Raw genomic sequence first — 23,893 nt, forward strand, 5'->3', positions numbered from 1 at the left:
CGTTTCTCTGGATTTTCCTATTCTGTGATTTCATGTAAATGGGATCATATGTAATCTGTTATTTTGTGTCTCATTTCTTTGATTTAACATAACTTTTTTCAGGGTTCATCCATATTTTAGCAAGTATCAGTCCTCATTCATTTCTATGGCTGGATAATACTCCATTGGTTGGATATAACACATTTTATTTATCCATTTGTTGGCTCATGCTTATTTGGATTGTTTCTGCCTTTGGCTATTATCAATAATGCTTCTATTTTCATTTATCTTGGAAATAACCTGTACTAGTTTGCTAGGGCAGATCAGGTGACTTACATACTGGAAGTTTATGTTCTCACAGTTCTGGAAGCTAGGTAATCAATATCAAGGTGTTTGCTTTTCAGTTTCTTCTGAGGCTTCTCCTCCTGGACTCTTTCACAGCCTTCTTCTTCTGTCTTCACATGTTCTTCCCTCAGTCAGTATGTTGTCTGTGTCCTAATCACTTCTTATAAGGACACTAGTCAGATTGGAACCTGCCCTAAAGAATTCATTTTACCTTAATTATCTCTTTGAAGACCTTGTCTCCAAATATTATTACATTCTGAGGTACTAGGAGTTAGGACTTCAACATAGGAATTTTGAGGAGACACAGTTCAGCCCATAGCACATACTTAGGAGGGAAATTTGGGGGTCATATGGTAACTCTAGTCAACCTTCTGAGAAAGTGTCAGTTTTCACAGCAGCTGCACTGTTTTACATTCACCTGCAATGCAGAAGGGTTCCAGTTTCTCCACACCCTCATGCGTACTTGTTAATCTGTGTTTTTGATTACCGCCATTCACAGGAGGTAAATTTCTGAAGTGTATCTTTTTTTTGAGTTTTCCATTTACCCATATTTTTGTTTCTTCTCTCACATTGTCCTTCTTTTTTTTTTTTTTGTTTGTTTGTTTTTGTTTTTGTTTTTGTTTTTGTTTTGTTTTATTTATTTATTTATTTATTTTTTATTTATTTTTATTTCCAGCATAACAGTATTCATTATTTTTGCACCACACCCCGTGCTCCATGCAATCCGTGCCCTCTATAATACCCACCACCTGGTACCCCAACCTCCCACCCCCCGTCCCTTCAAAACCCTCAGATTGTTTTTCAGAGTCCATAGTCTCTCATGGTTCACCTCCCCTTCCAATTTCCCCCAACTCCCTTCTCCACTATGTCGCTAACATCATATCTATGTATATACTTTGTATATCTTAAGGGCTTAAATATTTTCACTAGACAGGTCATATCAAAATAGGTTAGGGAGGGCTATAAAAGTTTGATGAGTTGCATAATTTATTATCAATATTATCAATAAAATAAGGCACAGATACCATAAAAATATATTTCTCAGAAAACAATCTGGATGAGTGATTTTAGGTTATTTACATATTACTCATCCTAAATTTGAAAACATCCTGCATTGTTGATATATATAAAGCCAATGAAGCACTTGCCACTTTCTCCTTTCAATAATGCATCTTTGCTTATTGAAACACATCACAGTCAGTGTAAAGATACTATCCCGGCTGGAAGGTATTTTGGGAAGTGTGTATACCACTGCAGTCTTTCTTCCAGAAAGACACTTATTGGGGAACAAGTTGGTTACACAAATTAGAAATCCCTTATGTATACCTACTTGCATTCCAATGAAAAATTTCTGAATTTAGTTTTTCAGTTAATTTATTATTTTTCTGGAAGAACAGAATACCTTCATATAATTGCATTCAAGAATATTCATTTTTTGCAATAGTCAACAAAGAAACCATTAAAACTCACATGAAAGTATTCTACAAAGAGCTATAAGTGGAAATGATCTTTCTTTTTGCCAGGTGTCTGGGAAAGGAGTTTACATTTTGCCTGAAGCCAATTCTTTTCTAATGTCTTCTTAATATCTTTGAAACTTACATCAATGCAAAAACAAATAAACTGATAATGTTATTCTAAACACTGAGGTCTCATTTCTGCTGAAACGATTTTTTTTTCTTTTTTTATGGCAAATTTATTCAATATAAGGTTTTTTCTTGGGTGGATCTTATTGGGTTGGTGACACCCAGAAGTTCAGCCCAAATGTCATCTCCTCTGCAAAGCTTTTGTGGATGCTTTCAGCAGAATCCCATGCCCCTTTCCTGTGTGCCCTGTTTGTCTCCTGCCATAGCATCATCACCATCAGCTGTAAGGTTCTGCATGTGTCTTTCCTTCCATTTGGCTCAGTGGTTCTCCAGGATGATAACCCATCAGTACCACCTAGAGAGCTTTTCAAATACCTACTCCCTCTGGGATCCTGAGACAGGAAGAGCTACATTGTGCTCCAAACTGAACAGACTCCTCTTAGCTCCTCAGTGTTAGACCCTGAGGTAGTTTGTTAAAATCTGGGAGCAGAAAGGATGCCATTCTCCACCATGATGTTTAGATGGATCTTCCTTTCTTGACTCTTTTACTCTCTGCCAGTCTTGGTGGTCTGGCTCTGCTAAAAGAGATAGTGGCTGTTTGTATTTGAAAAACTTCCCAATTCTGCATTTCATAGATAGATGTAAGGAGGTGGGTATAAGATAAGAAAGAAGTCTTAGTTGAAAACATATTTTACTAGAAAAAAATAAAGAATAGAGAGAGTTTTTATTGAACACATGTGTTATGTTCTAGATAATTTGTTAATTTAATTCTCCCCATAGCTCCACAAAGCATGTATTATTATTCTGACTTGAAAGATGAAATATCCCTCAGAGAAATTGAGCAGATTGCTTGAGATCATACACTAGTAAGTAACAGAACTGGGATGAGGCAAGTCTTTCTGATCCTACACAGCTTTTCTCAATGTTCATTTTTTTAATGTTTGTGTTTTTACATTATTATTTTTATTTTTTTATTATTTATGTTAATATAAATTATTCAAATCACATAAATGATGTAAGTACATAAATACAAATATAAATATTAACATGTCATGCTAATTTTAACTTACTAATGCTATTTTTTATATTTGTATCAGGATTGGCAAAAAAAAAAAAAATTAATAACCATTGCCATCCCAGACCAAAGCCGAGTCACTGCTGTTGTATCATGTGGTGATTTTGAAGTTGACAATTGCATTAGTATGAGCATGGCAGCTGGTGTGTGTCTCTTTGTACGTGTGTGTGCATGCATGAGCTGAATGTGTATGGTGAGGGGTCTGGTTCTTCCTTGGTGCACAGTTCAGTCCTTGTTCAGAGTCTGATGTGAGCAGAAGACTCCTATGTCTTCCTGACATTAGTTTCACTTATTCTCTCAAATTAACCCCATTAGTTTAAGGCATCAATACTCTAACTGTGGTATGTTTCCTGCTTTTGGGTGCATTTTGGTGTGCCTGGGAGAAGCTTCTGCCTAGACATGGCATATCTATCAGAGATATGTTAAAATGAACATGCTAAATTATGGAGGGTCAGGGCATGGGGACAAAGAGTTATTACATTCATAGGTGTGTACACATGCAAACAGTGTTTGGTAAGAACTAGATTGGAGTCAGGGGACCCTTGTACATAAATAAGTATCAACTAAGACATCACACCAAGAATGTCTACATCTTTATAACAACTATTCATAACAAATTTCATTCACAGGTGTTAGTCTCTCTGGAGATTCTCTGGGGATAGGAGGGTTGGGACAACATATAAAATGAAAGATCCCTGAAGAAGAGGTGGCAGACTGCTCTGGATGAGTGTTTCAAACTATCCATTGTGAAGAAGAACTTATTTTTTCCCAATTTGTTCTAGACCAACACTGGTGTCAGTTCATACCAGATGTGACAATGTCAAAGTGGCTTAAACCCTGTTCAGTGAGATGTGTGCACTGATTATGCACTTGAACATCAGGCAATGTCAGATTGCTCTACAAGCATCTAAATGCTCACTTCCAATTTCAGTGCTAATCTTTTCAGGGAATATATAAATGTTAACAAACTGGTGCCAGTCTGTGGACCACACTTCAAGTAATGATGCTGCAGACAAGCCTTACCTACTGCACAGTTGCACGCAAGGCCAGCACTGCCAGTGATGTTATGAGGTTGTAGACACTCTTGATAACAGTGCCGTAGGTGATGCTTATATATGTCCATGGCTCTCCTAACTCATGATAATCCTTGTATCACATTGTATTGTTCAAGTTGTAATGATCTCTTGGCCACTTTATATCCTAGTGCATAGATATACGATACAGAAAAGAGCTTTTCTGGCCTGAAGTGTGACTCCCTTGTGTAGAAATACACAAATAGCATAGTTGCAACAGCAGTTAAGGTCATTGCCCATATCTGTATATACCACAGTCAATAGACTGGGCAACTTGCAAAAATGAGAAGAATGGTGGTTACTTCCAGGAACAAAAGCCATAGCTGGTGACCGAGAACAGGGAAAATGGTGCTGCCAAGGCTGAAGACATGGGGGAAAGAATAGAAATGTTTAAAAAGGGCTATAAAATTTTGTTCCTTTCCCCCATTTTCCTACAAAATCATCTTCCTTCTCTTTAAGGGATAGTTGGAGTTTATTTTTAGAATTTTTCAAGTGCCCATTCCTGGAGATATTTATTTCAGATTGAGGGATAAGAGGTTTTGACAGGGAACAGAGGTTCTTCAAATAGAGTTAAAGTTGAGAGTGTATTTACTTGATCTTAGTAGTTAATTTCATCAGCATCAGTAGTCCATGCTTCATTATTTGGGTGACTGTATTCTTTCATTCACCATAAGATTCATCCCTTGAGTGTTCCAGTGCTCAGATCATTATGAAGAAAGGGATTTCTGGTACCCTTTTCCCTATCTTACTTTTCTGTTTGTGGAATGTATATTGTAGAGGTTGTTGGACCTCTTCATTTGGGCATTTTGTGTCAGAAGTGGGATGATGAAATTGAGTGGATTGATTGGTAATTAAGTTCTGGTGTAGGAAATGTTCAGGTTGAGACAGCAGGTCTGGTGATTAAGGTAAACATTGGATCATCAGTGTGATACCACGAAACTCCAAAGCATATTCCATAGCCATGTGTTTTATTGCTAAGCAGAGTCTCTCCTTGGTCCGCAGGCAGGTGCACGTACAGTCTGTAGGCTGTTCCACCTCTCACTTCTCCCAGTCCAGTCATTTTAACATCTGTGTGTACTTTGTAAGACAAGCATGGAAACAAGATAAGGAAAAATTGGAAATGGCAACACTGCTTCTTTCAGGAAATAATTTTTGGTATGAGTGCTACAAATTGCAACTCTCTGTTGATGTTGTGACACTACATGAAAGATGAAAATCCCTGTGCTCCAAGTAACTATCATTTGATTAGTCATGGCTTCTTTTTTTTTTTTTTTAAAGATTTTATTCATTTATTTGACAGAGAGAGATTACAAGTAGGCAGAGAGAGAGAGGAGGAAGCAGGCTCCCCGCTGAGCAGAGAGCCCGATGCGGGACTCGATCCCAGGACCCTGAGATCATGACCCGAGCCGAAGGCAGCGGCTTAACCCACTGAGCCACCCAGGCATGGCTTCTAAGGAAGTGGGCATAAAAGACAAAACAAAATTCTCTAAAATGCGGTAAATTTTTAGCATTCAGATCATCATTTGAAAATTGGTTTCCTTTTTTGACAAAAAGTATCTCTTAAAAATATTTATTGCACTTTTATTTGAGGTACCTGGAGAATCAAGAACCTCGAACTGAGGTGGCAGCTTAAGATGTGCAAGTCAATATTTAGGTAGCCTTGAGCCACAGCTTGTGACCTGGAAAGCAGAGTGTGCAAGTACCGAATGCATGCAACAGAGACTCACAGTGGATGCTCCACCAAGGACCAGCAAGAAATGAGAGTGAGACGAGATGGAGAATCAGGGAGAGAAACATTTATGGAGAATTCCCTATGCTAAACTTGAGGCGCTGTGGCAAATCCACTATGCTGAATACTGCCCTAGAACTCTCCTCATCCTTCGAGAGTAATGGAAAAAGGCTGTTAGTCTTAAAATATTTCCTTGGCTTCTTTTGTTGGCAGTTACTGTATTTCATTCAATCTGAGTTGCCATCAGTTATAAGGGAGAGCTTATTTTATTTCCACTAAGAAAGAAAAAAAACTACTTCTGATTAAACTATGACACAATCATGCCTTCTCATTGAGATTTTCTGTTTTATGCCTTTTGTAAGAGGTTTTTTTTTTTATACTTTAATTAATTGGTCACACCAGCCTCTCATTACTTTGAAATATCTTTTTATCCATTCTAGGGGTGCATCCATTTATCCTGCTTTCAGTTGCACTGCTTGGTAAGTGTTGGGCAGTCCTTTTGTGCATATCTCAGTAATAAAATTTAAAGAAAGCTTTATCTTCTCATAGATTCTGTCTTCCCTTAATTTCCATAAAACTTTGATTTCTAAGAAAATATGTCTGAGTATAAATCTGAAGAAAACAAAATCACTACTGTGAAGAGAAACTTGAAGCTCTGTTCATTTCAGCATTATTTATAATAGCTAACATACGGAAACAAGCTAAATGTCCATTGATGGGTGAATGGATAAAGAAAATGTGATATGTATATGTGATATATATTTATATGTGTGGTGTGTGTGCACATGCATGTGTGTGATATGTATGTAATACACACACACAGGGAAAAAATAGGGAAATCCCTCTCTTTGCAACAACATGGATGATTCTTAAGGGCATTATGCTAAGTGAATAAGTCAGACAGATAAAGACAAGTACTGTATGAGCTCCCTTGTAAGTGGAACCTGAAAAAAACAAACTCATAGAAACAGAGATCAGATTTGTGGTTGGCAGAGGTAGAAGATGGGGGTGATGAAAAAAATGCGTAAGGGTGGTCAAAAGATACAAACTTAGGCAATATAAATAAATTCTGCAGGTCTAATGTATAACATGATGATTATAGGTAACAATACCATATTGTATATTTGAAAATTACTAGGAGAGTATCATTATGTTAAACTTCTGCAGTGTTACACATCAATTACATCTTAATGAAACTGGGAAAAAATCTAAAAAAATTAAAAAAAATCCTGTCAGTTCCCCTACCACCAAAGCTATGCCCCACTATTCTGTTTCCAAGCCTTTCTGCTTAAACAGTAGACTTGTGATTCATTACTGAATGTTTTCAATGGATGTAAAACTCACAATATTAGGAAAAATGAACACTGCTCAGTTAAATTGGCAGTTGACCCACTCTGATGAAGTTTAAGCCCTCACAGCCAAGCCAACCACAGGTAGACATCACCTGTGAGACATGTTCAACTATCAGAGAAGTTTCAGTATTAAAAAAAAAACTCATTTTAGAATTGATTAACATGACTGAGTAAATTCAGTGGGACCCTAAAATCTAAATATTATGTATACCTAATATATTTATAATCAGCTGTGACTCTATTTGAAGAACTGATTCACTAATACATTATGTAATGGAAGGGTGTGAGTAGCAAATCAAGTGAATTCAGGCAAGAACTGAATCAGAAGGATGGCTGTTTGCTATGCTGTATATTTTCAGATTTCTTAATTCCTTATGTAATATAAGCTTTACTCAAAAGGACATTTTTGCTTTGGTTTTGTTTACTTGTATGTGGTAATGTTTATCCATATTAAGATAAGTGGCAAAACAGAACAATTTTGAATCATTCCATTGTTATAATAAAAATAATATATTTGTACAAAGATTGGAAATGCAACCAAGCACAAAAAAGTTAAAGAAAAAAATTACTTTCAAGTCTGCCATCCTGGGGAACCTGGGTGGCTCAGTGGGTTAAAGCCTCTGCCTCTGCTCAGGTCATGATCTCAGGGTCCTGGAATCGAGCCCTGTGTCCAGCTCTCTGCTTAGCAGGGAGCCTGCTTCCCTTCCTCTCTCTCTGCCTGCCTCTCTGTCTACTTGTGATCTCTGTCTGTCAAATGAACAAATAAAATCTTAAAAAAAAAGTCTGCCATCCTGCAATAAAAGCAGCCTCTACCATCTTATGATAAAGGGTATTCAACACACATTTTGCGTAAGACACTTGGTTTTTGTCTTGGGGATTTTCCAATGAGTGAAACATCATTTTTGGTCCCAGTGGAAGTAGTTGTGTAGGGAGTATATGAATTTCCTAAATAGCTACACCAGATTACTTGTTCTGAGTGTCATGATGGAGGTATTGAACACCAAAGAGTTTGGAGAAGGAAGTTTACATAAGATTTGAGGCAGTTCAGTGAGAAAACATTCTGCGGAGGATATAATATCTGGTTTAAATCGTCACGAGTAGGGTGTTCAGGTTTGTGTGAAGGACGCAGGCATTTCAGAAGGCATGTGGTAGGATTCGCCCATAGAATTGGAGTGTGGTCATGTGGCGGATTTACACAAGTGAAATTTTAAGGACAATTGCATGCTTCCCCACATTCTTCCTTAATAATGTTTGCAATGGTGACTGTTCTGTTGGCCTACATTCCTGATTGTCTATGACCAGCAGAGCCTTGTGACCAGTCCATGGTGGACATGATAAGAGAAAAAAACAAAGCTTATCTGATTTAATCCACTGAGATCTTGGAGGACTGTCTATAGCTGCAACATAACCTATGTTAACATATGAAGACAAAGAAGAAGAGATAAGGTTAAAAAAGGTTAAAAAAATAGGGTAGTATCATTCAGTGCTTGAATATCATAAAGGTATATGGCTGTCTGGATTTTGCATTATAAGCCATATAGAGTCAATAGTGTTTTGTTGTTTCTTTTATTTTGTTTTTAATAGGAAAATGCCATCATCGGGTATACATATTGGAAGGATTTGTTTTACAGTGTTCTGTAGAGTGGGTTGGAGGAAGTACAAAAACCAAGTGAGAACATTAAATGGGAGATCACTGTAGCGGCCAAAGTGAGGGCATGAGTATTCCTAAGATTGCAACAGTGGGAAGAGAGAGTAAGAGACCTTGTAGAAATAATACAGAGGTCAAGATGAAGAGATTTGTAGACAAAGGGGTCATCAGGTGACACTATTGTTACTCATTGAATTGTGTCTCCTCAAAATAGATCTCCTTACGTTCTAACCTCCTGTACCTCTGGATGTAACTTTATTTGGGAATAAGGTCTTTACAGAGGAAATCAATTTAAAATGATGTTATTATGGTGTATCTACATCCAGTATGACTGGTGTCCTTATAAAAGGGAAATTTGACATAGAGACAGCCATACACAGAGGAGAGATGACATGAAGAGTCTGAGAGAAGATGGTTGGCTTCAAGCCAAAGAGAGAGGACTTGACAGATGTTTTCCTCCCAGTCCTCAAAAGGAACCATCCCTGGAACACCTAGATTTTAGCCTCTGGCTTCCAGAAATGTGAGGTAATAAATTTCTGTTTCAGCCACCTAATTTTTGGTTCTTGGTTACAGCAACCCTAGCACGGGAATATAACTATTAAGGTATTTTTAAATGCTAATCTCGGGACGCCTGGGTGGCTCAGTTGGTTAAGCAGCTGCCTTCGGCTCAGGTCATGATCCCAGGGTCCTGGGATCGAGTCCCACATCAGGCTCCTTGCTCGGCAGAGAGCCTGCTTCTCCCTCTGCCTCTGCCTGCCTCTCTGTCTGCCTGTGCTCGCTCGCTCTCTCTCCCTCTGTCTCTGACAAATAAATAAAATCTTTAAAAAAAAATGCTAATCTCTTCCATCTTTGAAGATTTCAGACATCCCCTTCCCCTTATGTATACTTCCATTATTATCTAAATTAAATGAGAAGCACAGGAGTAACTCTCTGCTCCTCAGTGTATAGACTGAGTCCATCATTCCATTCAATTTGCATTTTATCCTCTGCCTCCCTTCTCATATTAGAAAGGTAGTAAATCTTAGCATTTTTTTTTTTCTCACACAAGTCCTACCTTGAAATATGGAGTAAAAGGGTTACATTTTTAAAACTCCAGACAGCCCAGAATTCTGCTTAATTGAAAAAGGCCCTTTGGTGTGATGGATATAGTCTTTAATTTAATATCTAGCTCCATTGAAATCTCTTACAATCAGCTTTTGAGTTAAAGGCATCAAGGTAAAAGACTGCCAGGCCTTCACAGATTTCCTATCTAATAGTAATGGCCTGTGTGCTAGAGATTTCCACTTGCTATTCTACTTGGTATTCTCTTCTGAAGTGCAGAAGGTGTGATCTGAGAAAATCTTTATAGGAAATACAGGGCTAAAGATATATGATATTCATAAACTCTTATATACCAAATTTTAATGCCCAGCAGTTGATAGACCATTGCCTTTTGAAATAATATTTATTATTTAACCACACTTTGAAAGTCCTACACTAGGAATATATAAATCATTCTTTGTAATCTTAATTTGGTCCTGGAAGATTCAATTTCTTTTATTTTGCAATATGGCTATTGAATCAAACTAGAATGGAAAAGTTGGCTCAGTAAATTCTCCAATTAAGATTTTATCCAAGCCTTGATTCAGTAACTCAGTTTTTTCACTCATTCATAGTATGGATACAAAACCTCAGTTTTAAAATGCTTATCTGGATTTATATTACAAGATTTTGGGATATGTACTAGTTTTATTCAAAGAATGAACTGAGAGACAGCCTTGAGAGAACTGAAATTTACGTAGTAAACTATGTTTTATTTTCTCAATCAATGCTACTGGCAATGATGAAAAGTGAGCCCAGATTATGCTACTCCTGAATATTGGGTATACTGAAAGCCTGGTCTAACAATTCTTGACATATAAGATTTAGTAAAGAGAACATGTTTACAAAATCACATCCACAAAATATTTTCAATTTATGTAATTTGTAACCAAACGTTTAAAAAATATTATTTATTTTTTTAATTTCTTTTCAGTGTTCCAGAATTCATTGTTTATGTACCGCACCCAGTGTTCCATGCAATACGTGCCCTCCATAATACCCACCACCAGGATCACTCAACCTCTCACCTCCCGCCCCTCCTTAGCCCTCAGATTGTTTTTCAGAGTCCATAGTCTCTCATGGTTCGTCTCCCCCTCCAATTTCCCTCAACTCCCTTCTCCTCTCCATCTCCCCGTGTCTTCTGTGTTATTTCTTATGCTCCACAAATAAGTGAAACCATACAATAATTGATTCTCTCTGCTTGACGTATTTCTCTCAGCATAATCTCTTCCAGTCCTGTCAATGTTGATACAAAAGTTGGGTATTCATCCTTTCTGATGGAGGCATAATACTCCATAGTGTATACGGACCACATCTTCCTTATCCATTAGTCCGTTGAAGAGCATCTTGGTTCTTTCCACAGTTTGGTGACTGTGGCCATTGCTGCTATGAACATTGGGGTACAGATGGCCCTTCTTTTAACTACATCTCTAGCTTTAGGGTAAATACCCAGTAGTGCAATTGCAGGGTCATAGGGAAGCTCTATTTTTAATTTCTTTAAGAATCTCCATACTGTTCTCCAAAGTTGCTGTACGAACTTGCATTCCCACCAACAATGTAAGAGGGTTTCCCTTTCTTAACATCCTCTCCAACACACTTTGCTTACTGTCCTGTTAATTTTGGCCATTCTAACTGGCATAAGGTGGTATCTCAATGTACCCAGACTCTTCTGAGGGTGTTTCACATATACGATGGACTGAAGGATAACATCATTAATGCTTCGAACATTTAATAGGGCCCTATGAATAAAACAATATTTTAAATACTATGGATTCAAAGACAAAAAAGACAATGTCACTTTCACATTGTTTGGGGAGATATGTGTGTAAATGAATGATAAAGATATAACATAATATGTATAAACACACACATTTTGTAAACTATTGGTCCTGCTTGTATCTGGTGTATCAATAGATTTAAGGTTACACTTTATTTACTTTCTAAGAATGGTTAGATTACTTCATTTAGAAAATTTGGAAGTGGGGCACTGGGGTGGCTCAGTGGGTTGAACCTCTGCCTTCAGCCCAGGTTATGATCTTAGGGTCCTGGGATTGAGCCCCGCTTTGGGCTCTCTGTTCAGCAGGGAGCCTGCTTTCCCCCGCCCCCGCCTGTCTCTCTGCCTGCTTGTGATCTCTGTCTGTCAAATAAATAAATAAAATCCTTAAAAAAATTTTGGAGGGATATTCTAGGCAAAATAAACAGGATAAACCAAGGGTCTAAAGTCTAGAAGCATGGGGAAAATCTGGGGCCCAGCACAAGTCAGATGTGGTTAGAGAAAGAACCAGTTGTGTAAGGAATACATCATACAGCTAAAAGCAGGTCTGAGCAGGCTCTTCATCCAAACAACAAGAAGCTGGGGGATTATGAAGCTAATGAGAAATAGATATTGAATCCAGTAGTTGACTGACTCTGCTGGCATGTGATTCTAGAGAAGAACAAACGTGGAGGTTGTGTTGAGCATGCATAATTATATCATTCCAGTTCTGCCTCTGCAGCTGATTATTTGGATCATTTGGTCAATTCATTCTCTGTCCATGCACATATCAAATGAAATGGCTGACTCAAAGGCTTTCTAAGCCTAGTTACAGCTTAAAAGACAAGCTGGGGTTTTGACATGACCACGTTGGTTGTCACTTGATTCTAGAATCCATAGCACTTTATCAAATATGACACCAACTAAAGGGATGATAAGTATAGGTATTTGATATACATTCTGATATTATTTTCTTAGCATTTAAAGGACCTTGAGCTATTTATTTAAACCTCCCTTACTGTAGTGGACATTTAGCACACATTTGTAGATACACCTGGCATCATGTTAATGTTGCTCCTCTGTGAGACTTTTCCATCTTACGAGTTCCATGGCCTCAGTGGAGGAACTAGGAACCCATTTTTCCACTTTCTTTGCAGCTGGGGTTTAGCACAGAGCCTTGACTCCATCATTCAGATGCATTCCTCTTAAAGAAGGAGGAATCCCTGTGGTGGAGACATCTATCTTTACAGAGCAGCAGTTAAGTCTTGGCATAAGAATTCCTTACCCCACATCATTGATCCCAAAAGGAGGCATCATTTTTAAAAAAATTAAAAAAAAATTTTCAGTGTTCTAAGATTCGTTGTTTATGCATGACACCCAGTGCTCCATGCAATATGTGCCTTCCTTAATACCCACTACCAGGCTCACCCAACCTCCCACCCCCTCTCCTTCAAAACCCTCAGTTTGTTTCTTGGAGTCCACAGTCTCTCATGGTTCATCTCCCTCTCCAATTTACCCCAATTCACTTTTCCTTTCCTTCTCCTAATGTCCTCCATGTTATTCCTTATGCTCCAGAAGTAAGTGAAACCATATGATAATGGGCTTTCTCTGCTTGACTTATTTCACTCAGCATAATTTCCTCCAGTTCTGTCCCTGTTGATACAAAAGTTGGGTATTCATACTTTCCGGTGGAGGCATAACACTCCATTGTATATATGGTCCATATCTTCTTTATCCATTTGTCTTTTGAAGGGCATCTTGGCTCTTTCCACAGTTTGGCAATTGTGGCGATTGCTGCTATGAACATTGGGGTACAGTTGGCCCTTCTTTTCACTACATCTGTATCGTTGGGGTAAATACCCTGTAGTGCAATTGCAGGGTCATAGGGTAGTTCTCTTTTGGCACCTTTGATGGCAACTGGGTTCCACTGCAGCCTCTGCATATGTGAATTGGGCATTAAGCTAGCTTATGGCTTCCACATGCAGTTCTCGACCCTCTTAGTCTGCGTGCTACCTATGTTGCTTCAGAAATTTCTGCTTAAACTAATTAGATGGGATTCTAGTCTTTATATCTACAAATTCTGATTTGGTAATCTGACTTCCTTCTTTTCTGACACCTCTTTTTGGCAAACTCCTTTTCTGCTAGATGGGCAGAGTTTTCCATCACGAGTTTGTGACAGAAGGCTATTTCTCTTGGAATAAATAAAAAAAAATTGGAATAAATAAAAAAATTTTTTTTCCAGTAATCTCTTGATGGTGCCCAAGGTGGCCAATCTCCAAGTAAACCACCTTGGGACTGAGCAGTGAGTCAGTCTGGCACTACTGGGGCTTCCCTCTGCCATCTCACCCTAAAAGCTATTGTGAAAAAAGTGGGCCAAGAAAACAGCTACTGAAACTTAAAATCTAGATTTTAATCTAGATTGAGTGATAGAGGAAGAGAGGAATCAGAAAGATAGGAAAAAAAGTGGCTCTGTCATGAGAACAAAAGTCAAAACTGGTTGGAGGAGAAGAAGGTAAAAAAAAGTATAATTGTCTGCCTAGACTTTGGAACAGGAAGAATTCTCTATGCTTCAGTGTGTCCCAGGTGCCACTGTGCCTTAAATCGTACCATTCAGTTACAATTTATTTTGCTTAGTTATGGCTCTCTCCATTTGTCTCCTTTACAATGGACATGTCAAGGACAGGTCACCCACCAAGTCATTAACAACTCCATGAGACAATGAGCCAGAGAGAGTCTCAAGATTCCCATTGCCTGTCTTGTATCCTTCCCTTGTAGCCCCGACCTTCTCAGTTGTGCTCTCCATTCTTTCCCAGCTTTGTCCCTCCCTTCTTCCTGAAAAATTGCTCTACCTATAATCTTCCACTTTGTTTTCACAAGCTTTCACAAAGATATTTCTTTTTTTTTTAATTTTTTTTTAATTTTTAATTTTTTATAAACATATAATATATTTTTACCCCCAGGGGTACCTGAATCGCCAGGTTTACACACTTCACAGCACTCACCATAACACATACCCTCCCCAATGTCCATAACCCCACCCCCCTTTTTCCAACCCTCCTCCCTCACAAAGATATTTCTAAAGATTCACAGATTCACATTCTCCATATAACTATAATGGGGATTTGTCTCTCCAAGGATGTGAAATCCTTAGGTAGGGAGACTTCTGATCTTTTCTTTTCCTATCAGCTGTATCTGTCCCACCCCTGCTAGTTCTGTGGAGAGGCATATTCAGTTTGGCTTTCACCTAATGTTCTTACAGTTTATACTTTCACAGAGTGTCATGGGGTCCTAATGCAGCCTTACACTAATAGGATCACATGCTTTTTTATTTATTCCTTTTAAGTAGTCAAGTCTGACTGGGTCACCATAAGGTCTTCTACATTTTATTCTTCCCACATTTCTGTCTCCTTAGACACCTTCAACCTGTCACCACACAGCCTCTTCCCCACCCCATATGCAAAACTGACATACAAAGTACATTCTGGTGGGTTATCTGGACATGCATATGATTATCTGGATGCAACATATGTTTGGGCAGAGGTTGATACAGCTAGTTAATGTATGTAGAGTTCTGGAAGACTTCAACTCTGTAAGGTTATATGACAGAAAAACTAAATAGTTCTTGGGGGCTCTAACCAAGGCATATGTCCTTCAAAATAGTACTTCTCAACATTTTTCTCTATGGAGTGCATATAGCAGATGCATTTCCAAGGAAGAAGACCCTATTAGCAATTCTCATCAGCTCTCTTTAAAATAGTATAACCAAATGCATTTTTTATCAAAGAGATTGTAAGGAGTCATTGAAGACTGCTTTAAATGTAAACATGTTAGTCATTCACAAACATTGTTCATGTTGGTAACACATGCTTATTACAGACCTCATTGCTGATTCAACCACAAGGGTAGGAAGCAGCACCTCAGCCCAGGCTTGCGTGACTAGATTTCTTGTCTAACTCTCAAAAGCCTCCCACACTTAACCTTCTAACTATGCCTTATTTACCCTTTTTGTCATCTTAACTTACCCTTTTATAATTGCTTCCTTTTTGGGCATATATTTCCCAAGACTATAAAAGCAACTCACTTTTAGTAACAGTACCTTTTCAAAATTATGTAACACAGCTCTTTTCTTCTCTGCTAGGAAGGAATGAGGTATTGAACTTCATCTATCCATCCTCACCTACATTCTCTCACCCAGCACTTACCTGAATAGCATTTTTGGAAACAGGCAAACAAGACAGCAGCCAAGATCTTCACTTGATTCTTCGCTTTACGATTTTGAGCAAACACTGGTGTTTAGCAGGTAGCAAACTTCTTCACTGTGTAAGGGTCAAAAGAGGACTCAGATAAATATATTTTCACTACAGCACAGTTGAGCTAGAGTGCTCAGCCCAACACATCAGTGTAACTGTTTTCCATGTCTGTTCTGTGATTTTCCTCAGCCACACACCTTGAGGGCTCCAGATGATGGATAGACATGTAGGCGGAGTGCTTTCCATGGTCTTTTCACCAAATTAGTGAAAACCAGACATATTCATGAGGAGGATGCATGAGCCTTGTATCTTCAAAAGGATAAAGACACAGTGGGTTTCACTTTTCTTGTAAAACTTAACTTTAATGAGCTCTACACATTTATACACTGAGGAGTGGGGGAATAGAACTCAGGGTGAGTGTGATCTGATATTTTGTTATAGTTAATTTTTGTAACTTACAGAAAGTGTATTATTTTAACCGAAGACATGGTTTAACTGAAATGAAATTTCTAGAATCCTCTCAACATGACACAGTCTTACATAAAGCTGTGTATGCATTTCAGTTGGTTGCATGTGTGTATCTCTACATAAAATTACTTCCCTAGAATTTTAGTTTTTAACAAATTAAATTTTAGTGAGAAGCTAAAATAAATGTACTTATTTTAACTGGTTGTTACATTTTGAGAAAATACTTTTAAAACATTGATTTTCTTATTCATTTTAAAAATATTGCTAGTGACTTTAGCTTCAAATGGAATTTATTCACTTGTTTATATAACTTTAATATTGTGCAGTTTTTCTTTCTGAAATTGTTGTAAATAAGAATGAGCTTTGGTTTTAGCTGGTGTCATTTTATATGACCAAAAGAGATTAGTTATTGCAGCGTCTAAGTAGAAAGATGTTGGTAAATTGACACTCATCAAAAATCCCCATTTATTATTTCTGTGTCTAATTAAACATAATAAATCCACTTTAAAAGGCTTTGCTCATGTGATATGCAATGCCTTTCTCACTCCACAATTGAATGACATGCCCTTTATCACCCGTGTTTATATATAATGAAACAGAAACGCCATACAGTTAGTTCTGATGACATTGTCCAGGTTCTCTTTTCTGGAGATAAAGATGGCTATCTCATGATCCATGGTCTGCCCTAAGATGGAGGTGTCATGATTTGGGACCCTCTTACAGAATATCAGTCTTGGGTTATGCATTTGCCTAGAGTACAGTTTGAGTTTCATGGGCCATTAGCAACTGGTTTCCATGCAAGGCTTTTGCTTCCCAGCACAACCCTTAGTGGAGACGTGGCTGAGGCTGTGGTTGCTGCCCGTCCCTCACTGAAGGGTAAGTGCCTCTGCATCTTTGCTGGGACCAGCTACCATACACATGTTCATGTTGAGGAAAATGCAGTTTGTAGAGCCTCCCAGTGCTCACAGGGCAGCATCACTACCATCCCTAAGGTGGCACTGGTCTAAAGGTGTTAATCATTTTTCATATGATAATATGTGCAAATAGCATATATACACACGTGTATACACACAACACATTGCGTGATGCATAACCCACATGATTGTTTCTTGTAATTACTAAAATTTCAAATGTCTGCATGTAAAAAAGAATCATAAATAAGAAACCAATGTTTTCACATAATAATACCCCAAAGGCAGTGTCTCTAAGGTGCAGATAAAACAATCAAACTGACAAGCACTGCCCCCCGCCAAAAAAGTAAAAAAAAAACAGTAAAAGAAGTGTGTGTGTGTGTATGTGTGTGTGTATGTATTAGAGGAGGTCATTGAGAAGACCTGACCTTCAGTTGACCCAGGAGCTGGACCTGGGCAATCAGAGGCTTTTTGCTGCCTCCCCTGTCCTCGGATTGTATACTCTGCCCACCATTCCCACAGTGGGAGCTGTTCTCAAGGACACAGGCTTGAAAGAACGATGTGTTATTGAGACCGTCTGGATGGCACAGGTGACTGAACTCAGTTAAGACCTCATAATAAAGTTAAGATTCTGGCCTGCAGGTGATGAGTTCTACTCCCCTTGTGGCTGCCCGAGATAAGCCTTGTAAGTATGTTCCCTTGCCTGTTAAACACCTAGCACTCTGGAGTGGCCTGCCTCTTCCCTCCATCTCTCCCTGCCTTTTGTGTCCATGGCCAGTTCGTGCCCCAGCAGTGTGGTGAGGGAGGGGGTTGAGATGGTTGAGTACAGAAGAGACTGCCCCTAAAAGGGCAGGTCTCTGCTTTCATAAGAATATGATTCCCCCTCCGACGACAAAGGAAACCCCAAACCCAAACCTTCTTTGTTTTTAGGCCTTTTTTCCTGCCTTATGTTTAATGAGTGACCCTGCCCTCATAAAATGCAGAGGCGTAAGGAAGGAAATGTGGTGCCTGCGTGGGTAAAAAATGTGAGTTCTGCCATTCACTAGCTGGCTGCCCTCAACAAGTTAATTAAATACCAGCTCTCACTCCTACCCATGAACTGGGTTTGCCTCATAGGGAGGTATTTGCCATATTTCGGCGGGGCCCATTTCCCACTCTGGAAGCTAAAAATATTTATTTTCTGGTCTGCTGGTGGCCAGTTTATAAGCATGTCAAATGAACTTTACTGTTTGCTCTTTTGTTTCTATTTTAATATAAAGAGAAAGATACAAAAGGCCGTGGTCTGCGGAGCCTCATCCTGGCAGCAAGGGCCAGGGCAAAGACTGGTGTCCACTCAGTGTGTTCTTAGCACAACAGATTGCCAGTTTCTACTGGTTTTTCAAAACCAGTTCTTCAGATCTCCTACTGATTGAATGAGGTGCCATTATGTTTTCATTTAACCTTAAAATAGCTTAAAGCATTTGTTTCATATTATATGCACTGAAGCGTATCTGTAGACATATGATTTAATGAAGAATGAACATTCACACATTCCCATGTCATCGCTTTCCAGGTTAAGAAGTAGGTTATTAAGGGACTCCTGGGTGGCTCAGTTGGTTAAGCATCGGCCTGTGGCTCAGGTTATGATCCCATGGTTTTGGGATGGAAACCCGCATTGGGCACCCTGCTCAGTAGGGAGCCTGCTTCTCCTTCTCCCTCTGATTCTCACCCTGCTTCTTTCTCTCTGTCAAATAACTAAGTAAAATCTTTTTAAAAAGGAAGTAGGATATTAAGAATATATTTAAATCATCATATATTCCTTGCCACTTGTACTGTCTTCCCCCTCCAGATATAAGCACTATCTGAAATTTACAGTAGTTATTTCCTGTATAAAATACATGTAAGAATAAAATGTTCTGGTTCCTGTAAGATGTGCATGTTCATATTCATTAAGTGATGACAATTTGTTTTATGAGACCTATTTCTCCCTGTCTTGCCAATATTTAATATTTTCAGATTTTAAGATTTTTGCCAGCATTATAGTTGTGCAATGCCATATTATTATGAGTTCAAATTTCACTTCTGTGATTATTACTGGAAGTGTGCCTCTCATTATGTGACTTTTAGTCTTTTGAGGGTTTGTTTGTTTTTTTCCTTTATTTTTCCCTGTGAATTGCCTGTTCATGTCTTCACCCATTTTTCTATTGGGAGTTTTGTCTTTGATAGAGTTGGACAGTTCTGGAATTCAGTCTTTTGCCTTTGTCTGAAAATTTTCTCATTTATAGGTTATTTTTTGCTCCATTCATGGTGTCTTAGGATGAACAGAAATCTTAATTTTAATGCAGTCATAAGTATTAATCTTTTCCTTTATAGGTTGACTGTTAAAAATATTTTTTAAAAAACATCTTTCCTTACTCAGAATCATGAAGTTATTTATCCATATTTTCCTTCTTTAAAGATTTTTCTTACACATTTAAGTTCTTGTTCAGCTACTGTGTGTGTGTGTGTGTAGTATAAGCTGTGTGTGTGTGTGTGTGTGTGTGTGTGTGTGTGTGTGTGTGTAGTATAAGCTAGTAGTATCTTCTGTTGGAGGCCACGGCACGGTTGGAGCCGAGGACCAAACCAGGCCCTGACTTGTGTCTCCTTCAAAGTCCGGACACCTTGATAAGGAGTCAAGGACAGGAAAGTTGAGTAGCACTGAGAAAGGGTCTGTGCTAGGTGTCGTGTGCTCGCCTACGTGACTTCCCACACGTACTCCCTACAGAAGGGAACAATGTGGTCAGGGTCATGAGTTCTTAGTTGGTCCTTGTTGTTCCTGTACCTCCCATAACCCACTCCCTGGTTGATTGTCTTGCTAATGGCTTTAGCCTAGACTACCTGGCATCATGAGGTTTGCTTGTAGTTAATGTAAACTTGTTATAGAAACCTGCGGTCATCTGACTAGGTACAGATGTATACTCCTTCTATTGTGGTCTGCCTTATAAATGCTTGTAAGATGTGGAATAAAATCAGTACTGTTGTACATCCTCCTCAGTGTCCCTCCTGCCCCCATCTCTTTGTCTCTTAATTTCTTTTCACCATCCTCTTACCCTCACGTTTTCCTGGTCAATTTGTCACGCCGGCCATGACAATCTTCTAATTTTTATTCTTTATAGATAAGCAGGTGTCCCAGTTTTGAGCTTTTAATTCTGTTTCACTGATCTGTTTGTCTTTTCCTGTGTCAGTATTATATTACTTTAATGACAACATATCATTTTAAGAATTCTTAATATCAGTGGAGGTTATTTGTGATTATTCTATTTCAGGAATGTGTTGATTGTTACTGGAACTTTGCTCTTCCAAATAGATTTAGAATTAGCTTACAAGTTCCATAAAGAACCCTTGTGTGTTTATGATTAGGATTGCATTGAATCTATACATAATTTGGGGAAATTAATATGTGTATAATAATTGGATTTCCCCACCTATGGATATGTTATATATTTTGTTTTTGTTAATACGTATTTTTTTTTGTTTTTGTTGTTGTTGTTAATGTCTTTCAGTGACATCTTTTAATTTCCTGCAAAATGTTCATAAATGCAGTTTATTAGTTTAATTCCAAATATCTTATTTTTTGGTTGCTAGTAAAAATGGTGTTTTAATGTAATTTTCTAATAGATCATCACTAAACTATAGAATGTCATTTTTTATTTTGGTAAAAATATACATAACATAGTCTTTGTCATTTTAACCATTTGTAACTGTATAATCCAGTGACATTAAGTATATTCACAATGTTGTATAATTATCACCCCATCTATACTCAAAACTTTTTTGTCATCCCTGACATAAACTTTTTACCCATTAAACAATAGCCCCCATTTCTCTACCCCAAATTCCCTGGTAATTTTATCCTAGTTTATGTCTCTCTGAGTTTGTCTATTCTAGGTACCTTGTATAAGTATGTAAGTGGACTAATAGAATATTTGTCCTTTCTTGTGTCTAATTTCACTTAGCATAATGTTTCAGAAGTCCACCTATTTTGTAGCTTATATCAAAATTTTATTTCCTTGTGGCTGAATAGAATTCATATATTATCTACATAATATAGAATTTATCTACATTTTGTTTATCTACTCATCTGTTGGTGGGCACTGGTTGTTTCAACTTTTGACTGCTATGAGCAATGCTGCTATGGACACTGGTATAAAAATATCCATTCGAGTCTCTGCTTTCCATTCTTTTGGATATATACCTAGGAGTGGACAATTCCGGGTCATATAGTAGTTTATGTTTAACTTGTTGATGAACCACCAAATTGTTTTCCACAGCAACTGCACTATTTTATATTCTAGCAACAATGCATAGTAGTTCCAATTTCTCTGTATCCTCACCATTAAAAAAAAAAATATATATATATATATATAGCCATCCTGATAGCTGTGAAGTCTTAGCTCATCATGGTTTTGATTTGCGTTTCTCTAATTACTAATGACATTATACATTCTTTCTGAAATGTTTACTGAGCATTCGTATGTCTTTGCTGGAATGTCTTTGCTTTTTTCAATTAGCAATAATTGCACCTCGGATAAACCTCATTGGCTACGATACTGCCACTGCGCAAAGCTGTCTTTGCTTTTTTAATCAGGTTGCTTTTCACTGTTGAATTGTAGGAGTTATTTATATATTCTGGATATTAGCCCATTGTCAGACATATAGTTTGTAAATATTTTCTCTGGGTTTTTTCGTGGGTTCCTTTTTCATTCTGTTATTCATGCCCTTTGATATACAGAAGTTTTAAATTGTGATGTAGTCCAATTTATCTATTTTTTCTTTTTTTGCCTTTGTATTTGGTATCACACCCTTTAAATTTTTACAAATCTAAAATTATGAAAACTTTTCCCCCAATGTTTTCTTCTAAGAATTTTATAGTTTTAGCTCTTAAGTCTAGGTCTTTTAATCCATTTCAAGGTAATTTTTGTATATGATCTGAGGTAAAGATCCAACTTTATTCTTTTGCACGTGGATACCCAGTTTCCCTAGCACTATTTGTTGCAATGGTAGAATGTCATTTTATAGATCTTCATTAAAATCTTACTTTTTCTAATAATTTTTATATAGAGCAATTAATCCGTAAAATAATTTAGGTTTTCTATGAAGACATATTAGATCCGTGGCCAATACGTGTTAGGCTTCTTTTCTAATCCTTATATTTTTTTCTTTCCTCCCTCCCTCCTTTCTTCCTTCCTTTTCTCCTTTGCTTTCTTTCAGAAGCAATCTTTATGTTATTGTGGATCACCATAAATCCTGTCATCAGCATTGACTCCTTATACTCAATTACCTTTGAATTTGTTCTGAATGATTGTTTCCAACTATCTCATTAATACTTAAAAAAATATGCTTTTTGAGAAAGTTATACCTAGTGTTTTCTGTTGTGTTCTTCACAATGGGGAACATTGCTTCCCTAGTTGGACTAGTCAGATTGATTTTTGTTTTTTGCAACCAAGAGCCTTAATGAAATCCCCTATAGGAAAATAATACTGACATGGTTTCTATGTTATCATGATGCCAGTTATATGATAACCCCTTCGTAAATGTTAATTGTTGTTGCTATCATTATCACTGTTATTATTTATTTTATGATAGCATCATACAATCTCAAGAGTATTTCCTTTAAAAAAATGATACTCGCAGGAGGGTAATACTTAGCTCAGACATATTTCTTTTGGGCACATGTCAGGCATGAATGAAGTAGGTGTTGAGGAGGAAGTGAGATGGATCCTATCACTTCATATATTATGGGTTGTAAAACAGCACATTTTTTTTTCTAGACATACACTTATCTTTCTGTAGGTTTTACTTTAACATGGAAAATATTCCAGTAGATAGCAGTGTTTGTGTCAAACTGTAGAACATGATCATAATGAGAGCAAGACTACTAATTTTACTTTTGGAATCTTGATAAGTGTCAAACTACTGAGCACAAATTCATTAGCCAGCTGTACTCCTTGAGGGTGGAAGTTGGTGAATAAGCAAGTGTTTGTTTAATTTCCAATCTTCTCAATTTCTCTTCAAACCATGAAGCTTCTGGGACAGCTCCTTATGCATATGCACAAAGAGTGATTAGTAATGTCACATTTGAATTTCATGTGCTTCTGGTTTGATTTAGACTTCTGATCCTTAGTATTTTAATATAATTTGCAATTTCTTTTATTTTTACGATTGAAGTTTCCCAGTAAGTATAGATTTTAAAAATTTAAAGTGTACCTTACACTTCTTTATAGAAACCTCAGTATACCAAAAGGTTTTATACATAATGCGTGTTATTTTAAATGTTTTTGTAGGTTGGGAGACCCTCGCTCAAACTCTACTTTGTCTTCCTGAAAACATTTGATAAAGTGTTTTAAAATATTTTCTTGAAAAAGGATAGAAATAAGCTTTGATAAGCTATTGCACTCAAGCAACTCACACCAAAACTTACTGTTACTTTCTTAAGAAAAATAAATTTCACATTATCTCAATTAATAGAACTTTGCAATGATTAAAATTTTGCAAACTTCATTTGAGAAAACATTTTGAAAAAATTGTGGTAACTTGCTTATGATAACTTCACACTTGAAATTGCTATAGGGAGCAGTCAGCTTGTTGAATCTACTATCATTAAGGAAATGAAATTATGAGTTAACCTC

At 37.5% G+C, this 23,893-nt stretch overlaps 1 non-coding gene across 1 annotated transcript; it reads right to left on the minus strand.

Annotated features, from left to right (window-relative positions):
* Positions 1–21,694: 21,694 nt before the first annotated feature.
* Positions 21,695–21,832, minus strand: LOC116587328. Its single transcript, XR_004284369.1, has one exon. It is a non-coding gene; the product is annotated as a U4 spliceosomal RNA (small nuclear RNA).
* Positions 21,833–23,893: the final 2,061 nt, after the last annotated feature.

The sequence above is a fragment of the Mustela erminea genome, chromosome 3, assembly GCF_009829155.1.
Source record: "Mustela erminea isolate mMusErm1 chromosome 3, mMusErm1.Pri, whole genome shotgun sequence".
Taxonomy (NCBI): Eukaryota; Metazoa; Chordata; class Mammalia; order Carnivora; family Mustelidae; genus Mustela; species Mustela erminea.